This window comes from Apis mellifera, linkage group LG1 (assembly GCF_003254395.2).
Source record: "Apis mellifera strain DH4 linkage group LG1, Amel_HAv3.1, whole genome shotgun sequence".
Taxonomy (NCBI): Eukaryota; Metazoa; Arthropoda; class Insecta; order Hymenoptera; family Apidae; genus Apis; species Apis mellifera.
In genome coordinates this window covers 13,663,666-13,685,111 of record NC_037638.1, presented here as the reverse complement: position 1 = coordinate 13,685,111, position 21,446 = coordinate 13,663,666, and the positions used below count along the sequence as shown (strand labels likewise).

General features: G+C 21.5%; 1 protein-coding gene and 1 long non-coding RNA gene across 2 annotated transcripts in view; both read left to right on the top strand.

Moving 5' to 3' along the window:
- Positions 1-21,446, top strand: part of LOC725885 (Krueppel-like factor 7) — a 471,466-nt gene that overhangs the window by 185,701 nt on the left and 264,319 nt on the right. The window lies entirely within an intron of this gene.
- Positions 4,251-5,669, top strand: LOC102654367. Its single transcript, XR_003306294.1, has 2 exons — positions 4,251-4,691; positions 5,453-5,669. It is a non-coding gene; the product is annotated as an uncharacterized LOC102654367 (long non-coding RNA).

Genomic DNA, 21,446 nt, shown 5'->3' with positions numbered 1-21,446 from the left:
TTTAATTTTTTAAAAAATATAATGATAATTTGAAATTACAAAATTGAATTTCAATTTTATGAAATTTAATTGATGATTATTTTTATACGAGTATCGATCTGAATGAATTCCAATTCTATCATTTAACTTATTTAATTTATTAGAAATAAGGAATTAATTGACCATTTTGCTTACCAATACTTTTAATTTAATTAATGAATTGAATATTTAATAATTCTTTATAATGTTATTTTTCCTTGTTGTCTTAGATGTGAATATATATATCTAATAAATGTATAAGGATTAGAAACAAAGAATATTGAATTATAAATTAAATATTATATAGATACAAGAAATATAAATATCAATAACAAATCAAGTTTTAATAGATTAAGAAATTTTAATAGATTATTTTATCTATGTATTTTCAACTATGCTCTAATATATTTATTTTATCTATATTAATATAAATAATCATATTTATATGACAAAAATTATATCTATAAGAAACTTTCAAATATAAAAAGAAACTTATAAGATCAATGTTCTCATATAATTATAATATATAAAATATATAAAATAGATTTCTTTTAAGAATTTATATATATATATATATATATATATATATATATATATTTGAAAATCTTTAATTTTTTTTTTCCAAAATTTTTATTTATCAAAGAAATTTATTAATATTTAATGATAAACTCACGTTTCTCTAAAAGTATATCACTACTATTATACTATTATATCTTATTAATGATTTTTTGTATTCTTTTACTTTAATAAGATTAATACTATCATATTCTATAGAAGTATCAATATAATCTCTCTCATTAGTTAGATCTAAAATAATATCATAATCATTCATAATCATAAAACTACTAATTTTTTGAATTTTCATTGCTCTTTATATAAGAAGAGAAAAGAGGAACAAATTTCTTGAATATTATATATGTATTAATGAATATTATATATGAATATTATATATACTTTATATATATATATATATATATATATATATATATATATATATATATATATATGCGAAAAAAAAATATATTCATGCAACAATAGAATTACATGATAGATTAAAAAATCTATTTTATATTGTCAAAGCCATGTTTTGTATATATTATTATTATTTTAAATATTTATATTTATATCTATATTTTATATCATTTCTAAATTGCAATTTTGGAACGTTAAATATTATTAGAAAGAATTAATTCGAAAATAGATAATTGATATATATCGATTATCACATATGATATATAAGTATTCCATAATATACTGTGGCAAAAAAATCACTGTTCTTTCTTTAGATTTATTTCGAAAAATGGTAGATCCTATTAATCAGAATAATCAGAATATGTAACTGATTCAGAAAAAAATTACAAGAAAAAAGAAAGAAAGAAAAAAATGATGCATTCCAGGATTAGTGGGCATCACATAATGAATGAGAAAATAGTTCGCCATCATTGCTAATTCACTTTTCAGTTAAAAGACTTAAATTAAATGAGTATGAGACGCGGTGAAGTTCGTTCGGGTTGGCTGGACGTTTAATTAAAATCCTTGTTCATTAGAAATTACCATATCCCACAGTGTGATTATTGGAAAAGTAACTTTTGCTCGAAAGCAACTTTCTGCCCATCTGGGAGCTGTGTGTCGATCACGATAAACGTGACTTGTTAAGGATACCAGTTCTCTCTAGTATGTGCATATGTGTTTTGCATGATTTATTGCAGAATAATTGAAAATTTAAGAGCAAAATTTAAGAAAAAAAAAATCTAAGAATTATTTTTGATATAAATTTTGATATAAATAATTTATTTTTGATAAATTTCTTGTATATTGGAAATTGGAGATTGTAAAATATAAGAAAATAGATTCATTGTATAATAAAATACTTTATTTTTTTAATAATCATTCACTTATTCTAAATTAAATCTTTAAGCCGAAAATTATAGTGAAATGAAGAGATTTATAAAAAAAAAAGTAACGTATAATAATAGTATAATTAGAAATAAAAATGATTGTTTTTAGCAGGGACAAATACTATTGAGATAGATCAACTTGTAAACGCGATTAGAACATTTGATTTAGGATGATAGAGATCTTTGATTATAAAAATACACCGTTTTAGTAATCTTATTATTCTCTTTTCTTACTTTTCATTTTGTCTCTATTCTCAATTCTCGCTATTTTATTATAATTACATCTTTATAATCTCTGACTATTCTTTAAATTTTCATTTAAATTTTCACAAAATATTCTAGGCAATAAAATTTTTAAATATTTTCGATAATAATAAAAAAAATCGTTTTGAACAAAAATTAGTCAATTTCTTATTATTTATAAATTGCGATATTAAAATTATTTTTTAAAAAAATAAAAATTTTTTTTTATTTTTAAATTATTTTTTATTATACAGTATAAGTTTAATGATTTCCTATACAAATCTTGAAGTTAAAAATATAATATGAGCTACATATTTGTATAAGAAAATAATAGTTTTTTAATAGTTGCAATATTAAAATTTTTCAAAAAATAATTTTTAAAAAGTTATTTTGATTTTTTAAAATAATATTGTCTATTTTAAATTTTATAATTATAAATTATATATATATGTGCAAAATAATCTTTTAATCTTAAGACCAATTTTGTTTTTTATAAAATCATCCAAAGTATGAATTTATTTAGTACGAATTTATAATCCTGTTAAAATTTCATATTAAAAATCCATATAAATCTCATATCTTTGATAAAAATTTCATATCATTTAAAGAAATTATTAGTATGAAACATCTTTATTATTATACATTTATTTCGATAATCATATTTCTTAACATCGGATTTTCTTACATATTTTATTTTTTTCCAAATCTCCAATTTTTTCTCAATCAATTATTTTACATGTACAATCTATAATTTATCATAATTTTTCTTCTTATCCGTTCTTGCAGAAAGAAAAAAGCGCTAAAGAAAAAAAAAATATGTATATTAGTGACCATTGTGAAATAAATTCAAACACATTAAAATGTGAAGGATTCGAGAGAAGTGAGACTTCGTAAAGCTTATCTTGGACATATCTTTCCACCATAATCCAGCGATCTTGGTTGACGTGAAGCATGGGAATCTTTCGATAAGGCTAATTTCCCCAAGGAAATTCCCGGAGATTGGGAAAATCAGTGGCGCAATCGATTCGACGCGCCTTGCCTGCAGAGAAATTATTCATTCTCAATAAAGAGCGTACTCGTTTGATAGCGACTGGCACCTGTAGAATCGTTCGAATTAAATAGGTGCTTGCCTTACACTTTCTCTTGTCCATAAATCAGCTGTTTTTCTGCGATTCTTCGTTATATTTGATTAAATGAATGATATTTAAACAGTTCAGTCATAATTGAAAATCATAGTTTTCAAAGCTTTCATAGTTTCTGACAAATGTTAGAATTTTTCCAATAAAGATAAAAATTTATGATGAAATGAAAATCAAGGATGAAATTTTTATCGAATCGCTAATATTACGAGGTTTAAATATTAAAAGGAATTTTAATTATTAATTAAAATTTTTTAATTAAAATTCATTAACTCGATTAAATTAACTCTTTGACAGTATAATAAAATTACAACAATTCAAAAGAGACAATTTAGAAAATAATTAACTTTTTTTATCAAAATTTTTTAAAGCTCTAACATCAAATAAAAAAATTATACAGAATGCATTTAATTTAGATATCTTAAATATCTTGTTTATTATTAATGGAAAAGTTTACATTAACATTATTTGATTCTTTAAATAGAGCTACTTTTATCATAATATGATAACTAAAATCAAAATATTCCAATTATTCGCACAAGTATTATTTAAATATTAATGTTTTATATATGTTTTATATATTTATTAATGTTTTATGTGATGTGAAATGAAAACTATTTTTATATTGAAGATTTAATGAAGATACATATGGATAATATTGCAAAATGTCCACATCCATACTATTATTTACACATAATTAAAAATCGTTTTCTTTTTGCATTTCTTTGACAAAAACTATCAATTAATGTCCACATGACGTATATCCGTTGGTTATGATCCGTCAATCAGCATACGATTGATTTATAATCGTACAAATTTCTGTTCCTCTTATTTATGCAAAAAAAAAATAAAAAAATATTTAAAAATGAAGTTTCTTTATACAAAAAATTATCAAAAAAAAAAAAAATATTTTAAATTTATTCATATTTTCAAAAAATTCTGCAAACAACATTAAAAGTGATCAAAATTATTTACAATGATTATATTCTTCCAATTTATTCAAGTGAAATATAAATTCCATTCAAACATCTGTAAATTAAACAATCTTTATCTTTTTTAAAGACTACAGCAAATCTATGTAATAACATTATTTTGGAAAAACCGGCGAAACACGCGAGACGTCTCAAAAATAGAATAGAAGTGAAGAATCGCAAGAATCTAAAAACTCGTTTGGGGTCCTTGGGTGTCCTCAACGGTTCTTAGTTGTTCTCAAACGGTGCTCTCCGCGTTCTTCACTGGCTCAAGGCCACACAACAAACGGCCGCATTCACCAGGCTGCATTCAGCTCCGTACATCGTCTTTTATGACCAGACCTTGAAGAAGATCTGATAGAGACTGGTTGCCTTCGGCTCGTTGTCGGCTACTTGTTCATCTCACTAACGGGAAATTTATGGTAATTCGTCACATATCAGTACATATATGTTTTTCTTCCTCTTTCTTGGATAATATGAAATATAATCAAAAACCGGACTGTTTTTGAAAAAAATTTATTTGGTGAACTAATTTATATTTGATTTTTACTTTCTTGCTATATGTATTGATTATTCTTTTAATTATTACAATAATTTAATAATTGCTTTATATTTTAAATATATATTGATGTAATAGACCATAAAAATTTGAATAAATACAAATAAGTAATGCAAATTTTGATTTAAAATTTATCTATAATTTTCAGAAATAAGATAAATTTAATAATATCTAATTCTGTGATAATATTCAATTTTTTTCAAATTATTGAATTTTCAGGAAACATTGCTATTTAAATTTTAATTTTTGGATAAAAAAAATTCACAATAATCTAAATTTTAGAGATTGTAAAAAATTTTATTTCTATGTCATTCGTTGTAAAAAATTCTATTTTGTTTTGACGAATTTAATTGAGTCGTAAAAAGTATTTTACACAATTGATGAGAAAGATTTCTAAAATATATTTGAAATATCTCTGGAATCGAAAAATGGAATCGAAAGAAATGAAGATTAAATTTAAATTAATTAATAAAATTTTTTTTTAGAATTTTAGAACTTTTTTTTTATCATATCATTTGAAATTTTTTAATTCAAAGAATTAAACAATTTTTAAGATTTTTTTCTGTTTTTAATTTATTTCATAAATTCTATTTTTACGGAATTTATCAATAATTCTTGTGACAGTCTGCTTTCGATCCATGTTCAAATGGGTTACATACAAACATGAGAGATGAGTAAAGGAGAATTGGAGGATCACGAGCATGTACAACCGATATTCGTCTTTCCGTAGGACGTAAGATTCCAATAAAAATGCAAATTCCATAACGTTCTACGGACCAACTGGCACGACAACACAACTAAACCGTCTTGTTTACTCGTCAAGAGAGAAAGTTGAAAAGAGGTGAGCATACGCGTACCCAAAACGAAATATACAGAGTGTACTTCATAATTGTCATTACGAAGCATTTTTAATAATGTGACAAAAAAATATTTCAAATAAAAATTAATTAATTTTTAATCAATTATAAAGTATAATAAAAAATTTTTTTATAAGAAATCAAAATTTTCTTAATTTTTTTAAAATGTATAGAATAATGATATATATATTTTTGATTCTATAGTGAGATAATGTCAAGATAAATTCAGTGATGTATATTGAATTTTTCAAATGATTTTATATATTTTTAATAAAAAATTTTTAATAAAAAAATATCGAATGAATATTGTAAGAAATTATTTTATTTTAATAAAATTAAAATTTTCAAAATGGCTATTTTTAATGTGAAAAATATTATCATGATATTGTTATATTAGTATTTAACTATTTAGTATTTTTTTCAAAAATATTTATATAAATTATATAATATTTATATATTAATATTTATATAATTTTATTGAAATAAACTTGATTATTTTATATTTTATTTAAGATTATTTGAAGATATAGTATAATGATCGTTGAATTCATCTTAATATTATAATATATATTAACTACAAGAATATGAATATTTTTTTTGTTTAACTATTGATAATAGTTACATTCCACTTTATATGGATATAAATTTATATAGTCGTTTATATTTTTATTACATCATTTATGTCAATACTATTTATTTACTTATATATATTTGTTTGGTAATAAAATTTTACCTTTAAACAATAAATTTTTCTTGATACTTATCTAATTTGTTTATCTAATTTGCCTAGTTAAAAAATTTTTCAAAAATAATATTATACAAAATTCATTAAAAATAATTTTATAATGTAATTTTATAATAAATGTTTCTTCATTAACACATGAATATTAATGGATCTAATATGGAATATCAGAAAAAATAATTTAAATTCTATTTTTATTAAGAGCAAAAAACTTATCTTATTTGGGTAAATTTTAAATATATAATTAATGATATTAATTATTATAAATTAATAATTTCAAATATATGTAAAAATAAAAAATATATAAATAGACAAAGAAACATCGTAAAATGTTAAATAGAAAATTGAAAAGAAATAATATTTATTTCTTTGAGTTTATATTAATAAATATTTCTTATATAATTAATAAATATTTTATATAGGATTTTTGTTAATCAAAGAATTTTTTTAAAATAATCAATTTTGTTCTTTCTCCACTAAAATTTAAATTAATATTTATATTTATTTATTTATTATTAATTTTATTTACATATCATATTAATTAATATGATATAAGATTTTTATATGTCTCATATATCTCTAGCATAGTATTTTACATTTCCAAAATTAGTATTTTTATAGTCTTATAGTATTTTATAGTATTTTTAATAAATTTTATTTATTATATTAGAAGAGATAATAATTTTTTTTTATGATCACGAAGATTTATTTTGAAACTAAAAGTCAAATAAAATAAAAAAGATCTTCATTTATACAATTTTATATTATATATTATATTTAATTTAATTATATTATTATAATTAAAAATTCGCACTTTTTTCATTGGAAATTTCCAGGATAGATATTTTAACACCTACAATATTGTTCGAACATGTTAAAAACCAACATCTCGATATGGATGGTTATTATATAAGAGACTGTGTGGATATATAAAATCATGATGTGTTGAGAAACGATGCGAAGGTGAACATAAGAGTCTGTTTCATTGTTATCTGAACTTTTCAATGCAATTTTCTATCTTCCTATTATGATGTAACGATTATTTAGGAATTTAAGACTTATGCTTCAAAATGATTTACTTTTATAAAATTTTATAAAATAGTATGTAAAGAAAAGATATTCTACTATTAATTAGAGTAAATATCAATATTACTTATTATATTAAGTTAATATCACGTTGATCTACAAGAGAATACAAGATAATACAATTTCGATATCTTATCTAAGACGTAATCAGTTAGCAAACATATAATGTTGCTATTATCATTTTATAACGTATTATAAGTCACGTGATTTTAAAGAATATTTTAATATTTGTTTTTAAATTTAAAAAACAGATTTAATGCTAATCTTTTTAATAAGTAATGAATATATAAGAAAAATATGATTCCATTAGTATTCAATTGATAAAAAAAAATTTTTCATATGTTGTATCTCAAAAAAATTTAAAAGAAGTAATAATCTGATGAAAATTGTTAAGATATTTTTAAATATTTTAAATATTTTTTTTATTTTTTTTATTTTTTTAGAATTAATTTAGTTCATATATATTCATATAATATGATAAATACATATAATAAAATTTGTAATATCTATTATATATCTATTATATATATCTATTATATATATATATATATATATATATATCTGGCGAATTTTCCGAGATTTTCTGAAATCGAATTATTGCATGGATTTTATTGTTGATTTTACAATTATCTATGATGTCAGCTACAAAAAAATACATTGCAAAAAATTTTTGAAGAATAAAACATTCTCGAAATTTTGTGAACATGAAGATTTCTAATAAATATTATTGATTTGATTTTATTGATTTCTTCATTTTATTTACAAAAATATTATAGAATCAAATGAAATATTTTTTAAAATATCTCTGATTAAAATTTTAAAATTGCAGTAACTCATAAATTTATATAAATTTATAAATATGTCATCGTGATTATGTCATTATGATATTTGTTCAACGCAATATATTTAGTGTTCTTATTTTAAAATTTTATGAAGATAAATTTTAAAAATATTTCGAGAAATAAATTGAAGATTTGAATTTTTGTAAATATAGTAACAAAATATAATAATTTCAATTAAATTAATGAATTGGAAATTCCTCTTTTCATAAATATGGAATAGATAAACGAGAAAATATTATACTGAAAAGTATTTATATCATAAAATTGATTAAAAATATTGGTTAAAAATAAAAGTTAACATTTTAAGTCTCTCGATAAATATTCTTCTGTAATTCGATTTCTAATAATTTTATATTTTTGATAAAAAAACACAATATAATAATTCTGCAATTAGATACAAAGATATCATCCATTTTGATAATTATTATGAAATCGTATATTTGTATCGAGCCTTAATGGAAGGAACCTCGGGAATGTTGCGTAATTTTATTACCATTTTTTGCTTGGAAACCTTGATGCTGCTTACCTATTTTAGAAGGAACGGAACGAGAACGAACTCGGCTATTGCGCGTTGTTACACGTAGATAATGAGTACATCCATAAAAAGCAGGTATATCAACGCGATAAATGTTAACTGAAGCAATTAGATACGGGAGATTTTTAAAACGTTCTTCAGCTGATAACTTTGTCTTCGTTAACTTAAGAAAATCTTTGATGAATAAGAATTAGTTTTTAAAATTTCGGAAAGTTTGTTCTAAAAGTCTCAAAAAGAACTGCTAAAAAGAGTTTCTCATGTTCAAATGCCTATTAAAGAGACATAGATCGATTATCGATATTCGTTATCGATTTTATTTTCCCATTGTTTTTTCTTATATACAAGTTATAAATTCGATTTTTATTTTTATTTTTAATAATATTTCTTAACATTGTTTGAAATAGAAAATTTTTCTCATAATGAAAATATATTTTTAATAAACTAAATAAAATTTTATTTTTAAAAATAATGAATTATTGAAATGAATTAAATCAATAAATTCAATATATTTTATTGCTTTTTTCAAAATTTTAAATATTAATTGATTATTTTAATATTTTAATATATTAGATTATATTTTTATTATATTTTTATTATATAGTTTATTATACTTTATTGTGTATATATATATTATATAGAAAAATATTTTTTTAAGGTCACTAATTATATAATATCATATATAACTAGCTTATATATAATATATAGTTTCATTATAGGATGTATATCATATTTGATTTATAATGAAATATAAAAGATACTATTAGCTCATTAGATTCAAACATCTAAAAAAGATTATTTCATAAATAATCTAATATACATACATAATTCTTTTTTTTTTTTTTCAAGAAAATTTTTTTTATCAAGTTCTATATTTCATTTTTAGAATATCAATTTCTTGTATATGAATTTCTTAATATGAATTTTTTTGTAGATATATTGATACAAAATTTAATTAGATTTAATTAATTAATATAGCAAATAGAATAATATATAACTTTTTGTAATCATTGAATATATTTAACTTATATTTTTTTAGGACTTGCTATATCATTATTATATATTCATTAGAAATTATCTATGTATTATATGGTATGTTTCATCGTGCTCTAATTAGTCATTCAACATATCGCCCATTTAGATTCTCGACGGTGACATTACGCATTACAGATAATGCGTGCGCGTTACATCATTTAAAGAGCAGAAACTGCATTAATTTAATAGTAGCGAACTATGTATTCGACGTTTCGTTGAGCATTCCTCCACGGGGTTAGTCTCTTTGCATAGAGAAACAGCCGTTCATAAATTTTCCGGCTGAGATATCGGGGTTCTACGTCCCATTAGGCGGTTTAGTCCGTGGTGGAACGATTGGATTATGATCAAACGGCAGAAAGCAATTTCGTAGTGGGCCTGCTTTCCTTTTAGGAGAGTATTCCGCCACGAAAATACAGCATAATAATAATAATAATAATAATAATAATAATAATAATAATAATAATAATAATAATCATAATAATAATCATAATAATAATCATAATAATTATAATAATAATAATAATACATCTCTTGCGTATACATATGTATATATATTATCGACTGAAGATTCCAAATCTGATAATCTATAGAATTTTCAAGAATTTTAGAAAAAGTTAATTTAGAATTTTAAGAAATTAATTTCTAAGAAAATTTTTGAGAATAAATTCCTGAGTAAAATTTTTATCATTTAAAATCATAGAATCAAAGAATTTATAAAGAATATTAGATTAAGTTATTAATTCTTAATTTCCATTATCCTATTAGAATAATTTTTCGTCAAAAATCTATCTATTAAATGAAATTATTATTATATCTATAACATTAATTTTGAATTAATAATATAATTAGAAATAAATTTAAAAAGAAAAAAAAGGAAGATTTCAAATTTTTTATTGATGATTATATACATTCTTCTAAACACTCGAGCGAATGAAATTCTTCTTATGTATTAAAATCTAATTGAAAAAAAAAGAAGGAACAAAAATGAATTAATAAGTCAGAATTAAATGGAAGTGATGTTAAAAATTATATGAATGAAATAATGGAAGATTATCTTTCCATTATTAGAAAATATGATAATTGAATATCAAGAAATATGAAAGAGATTCTCATATCATATTGTAATTTGAGATTTGATTGCATCTATTTTACTTAAATTTTTGAGCGATTAAAAATCGATTAGTCTCTTTAAGAATTTTGATATTTTATCATATTTTTATTAATTCATTATTTAGCTATTGAAATGTTAATTATGACATTAATTATGATATTCCTAATTTAGTAGACGCATATTTGAATCAACTAATATCGAAAAAAGTAAAAAGATAAATTTTCAATAATTTTTTCATGATAAAATTTTAGATTTATAACATAAATGATAGCAATATATTAAATAGTAATAATCAGCTGAATGTAAAATTTTTTTAATAAAAAGATTAACATAAAATTCTAGGTTTTATCAAATAAAAGAATTTCAAAATATTGTTACATACAAAATATTTATATTATAGTTCATAATTTATGTTCTTTTTATTTACAACTATATTTTCAACTATTTTTAATAAAATTCCTTAAAAATGATAAGACAAAAAATATCGTTCAAAGCTACATTTATGCTTGCATATTTTGTTTCGTTTAACTCGTTCTAAAAAAAACAATCCGGATTAAACACGAAAAATTGAAATATGCACCCAACTAATATTTATTCAATGGAAATAGAAATATTTTAGGAGAAACGAATCTTCTGTTTTTTTCTTTTTTTTTTTTTATTAATCTAATTGAAATTCATATATCACATCATTATACTAAGAATATAAAAGAGAATTATTTTAAAAATTTTTATATATAAAACATTTTATCTAAATAGGTATATATTGATATATATATTATCATCGAAGATAAAATTTGCTAATTAAAATAAAAAATCATGGAGTTTCATCAATCCTTCATAATAATATTTTCTTTACTATCTTTCTCTCTCTTTCTCTCTCTTTCTCTACTCATGTTTCCCTTTTAATACAGCAAAAGACTTTTTTTAGGAATAAAATTTGCAACTAATTTTTAATTTTTTATTAATGCATAGATGGCAAATATATGATTGCGCGAACTCTATGCCGGAACCGGATCGGTATTTCTTAAATCGTTCTTCCGGTAATTTATAAACTTGTGTTATAAGTATCAACAAAATCGATAGAATTGAACAAGAAAACTTAAATAAAAAAGTTTGAAAATTATTTATGTATCTATGTTTCTAAATCTCCATTATATAATTAATTATATAATTAATTGCTCGTGAGAAATTAAAATTTCTAATAAAATTGTAATAAATTATTCCAGAAAGGAAAAGAGAAAAAAGAAAAAGGAATAAGATTATTGAATAAGAATTAGTAATTTGCTATCGAGAAAAGTAATCGGAAAAGATAGAGAAAAGAATGATTTTCATTTTCATTTCTTACTTTGTATTTTTATAACGTTTATATTATTGATATTCATTAGAATTGATTATTTATTTCTTTATAATTGAAAAAATACATTGAAATTAAAATAATTGAAATAAGTCAAAAGTAAAATAAAGATTATAATGAATTTTGATATAAGCATTGAAATATTAAAGTGAAAATTTTGTATGAATGACCAGCTGATTTATATCATTTCATTTTTATGAGCTTGAAACTAAAAAATGTTTAAACAAAAAAAATAAAGTATTAGAAGCTTAAATAGAAGAATCGTAAAATAATAAAAGAGTAACAGAAATAAATCCATAAAAATTTCAATATTTCCATTATATAATATTAAACAAGTTTTTATAAATTATTTAATAGATTTTATTATCAAAGATAATTGAAATTATTTCTTATAAAATTTTCTTATATTCATAATGTGATTGAATATTGAGATTGATATATTATACGAGTATGTTTTCTCTTTATATAACATTGTGTAATTCGCACCGTTTTATGAAGCAATTGCAAGGTAGATGATGAAATACACGTGAACATGGTTCTTTATTGTGCATAAAATTAGGCTAGTTAAATATTTTCTGACCAATTTCCGAGATAATATTAACGTGTTTTTCATCTTATCTTTACAACTTTGTTCCGATTTCGCAAGTCATTTCATTAGTTCTTCTTATTCTTGCTTATCTATCTCTCCTACAATACACGAGTTTTCTTACAAATCCATTTAAGTACTTTAGTTCTCAACTTTGATAATATATTTTCTCTATATAGTTAAACTTTAATAATTTTTAAATCTTTATTACTAAAAAAGCTTTATAAAATTAAAATTTTATTTATTCTTTTTTTATTATTCTATAGAAAGATTTTACATATCAGTCTAGTCGCATAAACCTAATTATAGCAATATTCATAAAAATATTTCTCATATTATATATTTTATTCTTGAGATTTAAAAATATTTTGAGAATTTATCGGATTATGGAAATTATATTTTTTTGTAACTCAATCAATATCAAATTAAAAAATTTGATTAATCATATTGAAATACTAAATATTGAAAAATATCATTTTCTGTTATACATAAATTTGTTAAATTGATATTGCTTTGGAATCAATTTTACCTTTTTACGAATTTTTTAAATTTACAGAAAACTCAAAAATGTATAAAATATACATGTTATGCAAAAAAATAAAATATCTGAAGTAAAACATTTACATATTTTTTTATATTTAAAGATTGAAACAGATTTCTATTCTTTATTTTAAGTTTCATTTTTTTACATATGTTCATAAAGATTTCAATTTTCATATACAAAAAATAAAACTAAGAATTTCTAATTATATGTCGAACAATATTAAATCATAACGAAAAATATTACAATATATATACGACTTTTCGCATCTTTCAAGGTTAAAAACTATTTTTCTTATTTCCACCATTTTGTTCCAAATAAAACGGTTTCGACCGTGATCAAACTTAATGAAAGAAGTTAACTCAACTCTGATAACATTCACCTGAGATCAAAATTGATCGTGCATCGTCGACATAGTCAGTTTAATTCCAGTGCGAATCATTCGCGAGCACCAACCGGAAACTCGTTAACGGATAGATGTAATTAGTTTTCTTACTGCTATTTGTCGAAGCTTTTTCCACGAAGCTGTTTCTCGAATGGTGAAAGAGAAAGTTGAGAAAATGAAAAAAACAACCAGAGATGGATAACAGATTTCTAGATCGGCGAGATTTCATTTTGTTTGGAAACATCACATTAATCAAATGTACTTGACACTGCATTGGAAAAACTTGCATTTCTTTACTCATCCAACGACGTTATCTCTTTCCGATGCAATGTTATGTGATTTTCGATTGATGATACTATAAAATGGATTATTGAAAAATGATTTATTTTAACGTGTCATTAGATATATTTTTTCCTTATTTAAAATGTTTTGTCCAGCATTTTAAAATATCCAAAAAATTTAATATTTTATCATTATTTTTTCATTATCTTTAAAGATAAATAACTTAGATTATTGCTAAATTTTTAAAATTTGTATGAAGTTAAATTAATATTATTATTAATATTATTAATATTATTTATTAATATTTAAAATGTTTTGTCCAGCATTTTAAAATATCCAAAAAATTTAATATTTTATCATTATTTTTTCATTATTTTTAAAGATAAATAACTTAGATTATTGCTAAATTTTTAAAATTTGTATGAAGTTTTTAATTGTATTTATTTGAAAAGTAAAAGATGAAATTTTTAATATTTTAAGAAAGAGCTAAAGAAAATTCTAGATAAAATATTTTAATTAAAAAAAGCAATAAAATATTTAATTTCTATAATAATTTTGTAAATAAATTTTGATATATATCAAAATGATAATTCATTCTTCTTCATTATTCTTTTCTTGAATGCAAAATAGATTTTTCAGATATGTTTAATAATTCTACAAAATTGTTAAAAAAAAATAAAAAACCAAAAGTGTCAAAAATCTTTTTCTTTAATGAAAAAATTGAAATTGTTTTCTTAAAATAATAAATATCATATATTTTTTATAGTATGTATTTATTATAATGATATTAAGATAATGATATCAAGATAAGTTTATATAATTTATATTAAAATTAATTAAAATCTCTAAATTAACTTTATATTAAGAGATTTTAATTAATTTCATAGGAAAGTTAATGTTTCTTGATTTCTCAACATTAGAACTATAAACCTAAATCAAATTGAAATTATTTTCAAATTTTTTTATTAATTATTAAAAATGCAAGTATTTTTAAAAATTAATATTAATTTTTTTTTAAAAAAAGAAAGAAACATTACAGAAAGAAAAATAATTGTATATAAATGTTTAATTATTATTTTCATAATAATACATTAATTTTAAATATTTACTTATAGTATTTATTTACGAATTTTATTACGATAATTCTTAATGTTAAGACATTAGAATTTTTTATTTAGATTATTATATATATTATATAAATAAATTAGAATAACAAAATTGTTAAAAAACTTTTTAATTATTTATCTATTTTAATTATTTATTTTAAATTAATGTATAACATAAAATGGATACATAAATAGACAAATTTTTTATCTAATATTAAATCGAAATAAATTAATGATGTCATATTAATAAATATGAACATTGTATTAAACAAGAAAAATTGTATATTCGTAATATATATATATATATTATTCACATATATATTGTTATCAAGAAAAGGAATCAATTTCTTCGAATAAAAAATAACAGCTGTTGACAAATATGATTCTCTTCGTTGATAATCATCGAGAATCTCATATTTCGCTTAATACCACTCTCATGATCCTAGAACACTCAAAGAATTCAGCTGACTTCATTGAAAAAGTAGCAACGTAGAGAGTATATTTTGTCATCATAATACAAGTATAGAGTTTCGTTTGTCCTTGCAAATTTCTTTCGAGATTTTCAAACCAGCCGAAAAAGATCAGTCACGTGTTCACGAAACAGAGAGAATTCACTCATGAAACATAAACAGACCGAAACCATTATTATTATTGAATCCTAAAAATTGTTTCTACATTTTGAAATCATTCGAATGAAACTGATTCGCCACGCTGACGAATCATCCTTAGTGATTCCACTTTAGTGGATTAAATTTCGATCGAAACCAAGAAATCCACAAAGTTCGAAATTCACAAGAAATACGGATCATCCAATGATTTTGACAAACGAGATCAATGAGAGGATCTTGATTATTGGCCAATTTAAATATTTGGCATTGTTACTTGGCTTCTCGTAATTATATCAATTTCGTCAGCCAAATTATTTCGAATATACACATTTATATCATGTTATTCAATGGTTTGTACGTGACTTAATACAACACATTCAATAAAGTAATGTTGAGGAAATCATAATAGCGGAAGAGACTACGGCGGAAGACGGAGGACGATGACTGGTATTTCCAGCATCTACAACGGAGCTTCTCGGTTCCCTGGAGATCCTTGGCGAGCGAGACAGTGTTTCCATAGTTGCGGCGCGAGCTCGTGAATCCAGATTTTCGAGAGGAACGAACGACGACGATGATGATAACGAGAAGAGTATGAAGAGTGAAGAGCGGAAATACAGCCGACCGGTTGGAAGCCTGGCCAAGTTTCATTGCAATGCAACTTTCATGAACTTGAAGGCAGTATGTAATGAAGACCTAAGCCAATGTCGTAAAGTGGTTTTCCGAGACGAATCTTTAAAGTCATTATTGTATTAGTCATGCTTGTCAATTCGTGACTCATCTAACCGGATGAATGACGCGTTTCTTCATACTACAATGACTTTATATATATATATATATTCTATAAATATATACATGTATATATGCTTGTATATATTGTGCGTTACTGGTATTTGAAAAAGAATATAGAGTCTAGTGAGATAAGTTAATCTATACAAATATATAGTTATACGCATTCTTATAATTGACTGAACTCATCACATTTATTAATTACTAGCGATAACATATATTAGTACATGTTACATTTGATGGGACAAATAATTTATCGCCTGCATTCTCCGGATGCCAACTTACAAGGATACCAGTAACATACAGTATTCATAAAAAATTTTGAACTTTTATTAAGAATTTAAAAACAAAAATCAAATTAGAATTTTGTTAATACAAAAATATTATGAAAAATCAATTAAAATAAACATAAATTTAAAAAATTAGTACTTAATATTTAAAGCATTAATTAAATTAATGGAAAAATTAACAGAAAATTTGATTATAAATAATTTTAAATTTTTGATCGGTAATATAATTCATAAAGTTGTTTTTTGCTGTTTTTATAAAAAAAAACTTAATAAAATAAAAAATTTAATATTAAAAATATATATGTTTATTTCTTGTATGAAAATATGTAAATAGCGTAAAAAAGGTATTAGCAAGATATCGAATCATATGAATAACTTACGGATATCTATCGTTTGATCAATTAATGAAAAATTGACTTTGAATCATATTTGAGTAATGAAAAATAATAATTCTTCAGATTTTAATATATAATACATTTAATCAATGAAATGATTTTTGCTAGGAATTATATTAATTTTTTCAGAATAGAATAGTTTTTCATATATCACGTATTAATTCTTAATAATAAAAGTCCATCTATTTTATATTTTAATAAAACAAATATAATTCGCCAAAATTTTAAATATTGGTATAAATTTTAATTAACAAATAATAAAAATAATAAATTACATTTTATATAAAATATTAATATGAACATAATCATTATATTTAATAAAAAATATCAATTTTATACATTTAAGTTCTTTATATTTTTATTAAATTCACGCAATATTATTTTCTTTTCAAATTCTTTTTAAACATTTGTTTGGCATCGAGTATAAGTAAATAACATCCAAATTGAGACTGAAATCCATTCGTTTCGCGAAATGCCATTATTGTTTCTACAACGGTGGATTTATTTCATAGATTGAGGGATGGATTTCAATATCAAGGAAGCCCGATGAAATTGAATCGAAATGAAAAATATAGAAACGATAGTGGAACCGGCTTTTCCAATCCAAGCGTTCCCGGATGTTCACGCCTTTGTGCGCCACGACTAGTTATTTAAGCTTGTATGCAGAATGCGTTCCTCGTCAGTTTTCTAAGATTTTTCTTAGATTTCTTTATATAATTTTAAATTAAAAATTTAAAACTCTCATTAATATTATAAATTCTCAGAAAATAATGCAATAATAATATTGCCAGACGAGCAAGAAAGGGAATATAGGCAGAAAAGCAGTGAAATTATGATTTTTTAATGCCGGTTGATATTGACGCACCATAATAAGATTCATCATCTTATCTGGCTTTGTTTATGTATTATGTAAAGAATAAAGATACCATATCTTTACTATATTAGCGTGATGTTTTTAATTTTTTTTTTTTTTTTTTTTTGAATTTTCTTAATTTCATTGTTTAATATTAATTATTAATTTTGTTAGTTTAATTTTCGTTTTAGTGAATTAATGTTTTAAAGAAAATTTTAACATGGAATTAAAAGAGATCATATTTTTCACAATTTTAATTTTTTAATAAAATTAAATAGATATCGAAATAGATCATTTGGAAAATGATTATCATTATATTATCAAAATTTTTGTTTTTATATCATATTAAAATTGGAATTATTAAATTTTTTGATTTATCAGACATAGAAAATATGCATTCTTTCAGGTTTTATAATAATATTTAAAATATAAAGTTTGAATAATTATTATTAATTTTTAGTTGAATCTCTTTTAGAATAAATTGTCAAACAATTAAAATTTTTTTAATCATTTGTAAAATTAAAAAAATAAAATTTCTAAAATTTAGATATCTTGATTATTAAAAAAATATTTTATTAATTAATTTAAAGATTGTATTAGATAAGAAAAAAATATTAAAATATAATAAATTTTTATTCCAGAATTTTTTATAAAATAGAAATATCAAAATAAAATATAGTCAAAAGATTTATTAATTATCCTGCTAGTTAAAAAAAAAGAATACTGCAAAAAGATTGATACAGACTTTTACTATTGAAAAATATATTAAATATAAATAATCTTCGTGTACAGTTTGAGATAAATATAAAAAATCTTCATGAATTAAAAGTTAATTATTTTACATCTTAAAAAATATTATTTTATATCTTAAAAAATAGTATGTATTTTTTTGAAAATTTCATAATTTCAAGTTTGAACAATTTCTTAATAAATTACATTCATTATTTTTCTCTCAATATACCAATAAAACAACGTATTATAGAAAATATATAAAGAGTGTTAATATATTTGTGAAATATATTTAGAAGATTGACTTTAGAAGTTAAAACAAATAAAAACTAAGATGTATATATTAATAAATATCGATTAAAATTATTTATTAAATTGTAAATAATTTGAGTTTGTGTGAGAATTAAGATTTTATTTCTACCATACTATTTTATTCTGTCTCTGTTTCATTTCATTTAAAATAAACTTTTTATTTAATTTAAAAAACTTTTAATTTGATAAATAAACTTTTATTGTATTTTTGTATTCTAAGTTTGTTCTGAATTCTAGAATCGATTTTTCAAATATGTCTCACGAATATATCAGATATCTCAATTACAAATCAATCTTGTAATGATGATTCCTAAGTGAAACAGGATCGCTCATCCCTCCATGATGAATTTTGTAACGATCAGATGCATTTACATCGAAAACGTTTCCGGTTGCAACTCAATCAATGCGTCAAGTTATATATATATCGAATTTATAAAATACTCGCAAACGCGCATGGTTCTGCATGTTCATGCGTTCGTTAAAATCTCGAATACTCTATAGCTTCGTCTCTCGATTAATGGCCCCTGGCCAAACGCCGTGGAAACCGTCGAACTTTCCAAACTTTCACAACAGAAAACGGCCCAATGCGACGAAAGTTGAAAAATATTCCCGTATAAAGTGTGACGAGCTCGTTTCCTGCGTTCTCTAGCAACATAGATAATCGTATATTGACAATCATCGACAACTATACTCTTAATACTTCGTTTTCTGTTTGTCAAAAAATTGGAAACAAGAAAGATGAAATTCATAGTTCAAAATAGCAATTATATTAATGTTGTATAAATTATTACTATTTATAGAAAAAGTGATATATACTAACTTTTTTTCTTTCATTAGTATTTGAATATATGTAAAAAAATTATATTGTAATATGTAATTATCTTTGGTAAAAATCTTGGAAACAAATTTTTAAAACATGTAATAAAAATGAAGAGAAGAATCATAAAAATTATAATATATATATAAAGTATTTAAAAAATAGATTAGAAATATAAAAATAGAAGAAATAAGAAAAAATAAGAAAAAAATCATAAAAATAAATTGAAATTTATTTTTATAATGATAAAATTTTTAATTTCATGAAATTCTGTGAATAAATTTAGATTTTTATAAAAAAATGTAATATTTATATTTCATTCAAAAGTTTTAGAATGTTTAATCTATTTGTATAAAAATTTGTATAATCATACATACTAATTTGATGTTTTATATATATAATTAAAAAAATATTTGTATTTTATATTTATTGCAGCATTTAAATATTAATTAAGTTCAAATATATTCATTTTATTTATATAATAATGCTTTCATAATTAAATAAATTTGAATATAAAAATAAAATATTTTTAATAAAAAAGACATTTTATTAAAAAATAAAGATGAGCAAATATATATATTGTTTGTAAAATACATAGAGAATCAATTCTAGAGACTAAAACAAATATAAAAGTTGATATAAAAAAATTTCAATTGAAATTATTTATTAAAATGAAGTTTGTAACGAAGAGACATAGATAATGCAAAACAATTCTATCGTATCATCACCTTTATTCCTGCTTCTTTTTATTTAAAAAGAATTTTATTTAAAAATTGTATTTTATATTATAATTTAATATAATAACTTTGAATTGATATTTTTATATGCCAACTTTTGTGTTTGTTTTAGTTTTTGAGATCGAAAATCTCATGATATGTTATTTTATTATTTTATATAACATAAACAATTATATTAATTAAAAAAATAAAAAATCTCATCTTCATTGATTTTCTCAAATATTTCTCAATATAAGGACAAAGCTTAAGTCCATTTACGATAATATGATCATACAGTATGTTATTAAAAAGTAACAACGAACGATAATCAATTATTCATTCAATTTTTAATAAATAAAATAAAAGTTTTTCTTCAATTAATATCTTTAACTGATTACATAACAAATTATCCAATCGTGCGTTATTTTATTGAATCGCATAACATAGATATAACTCATCGTGCACAAGTATTATGCAACCAACTGCATATTCGAAAAAGATCAAAGGCTTTAATTCTGCACTCTTTGGTGATCTTGTCGAGTATGTTTAATAGATTGTCATCGAGCAATCATCGCGATTATGAGTTGAATGCATTCGATTTATTCATAGAATGACATTGGTATCGTGCAATCAATGAAACAATATAAGAAAAA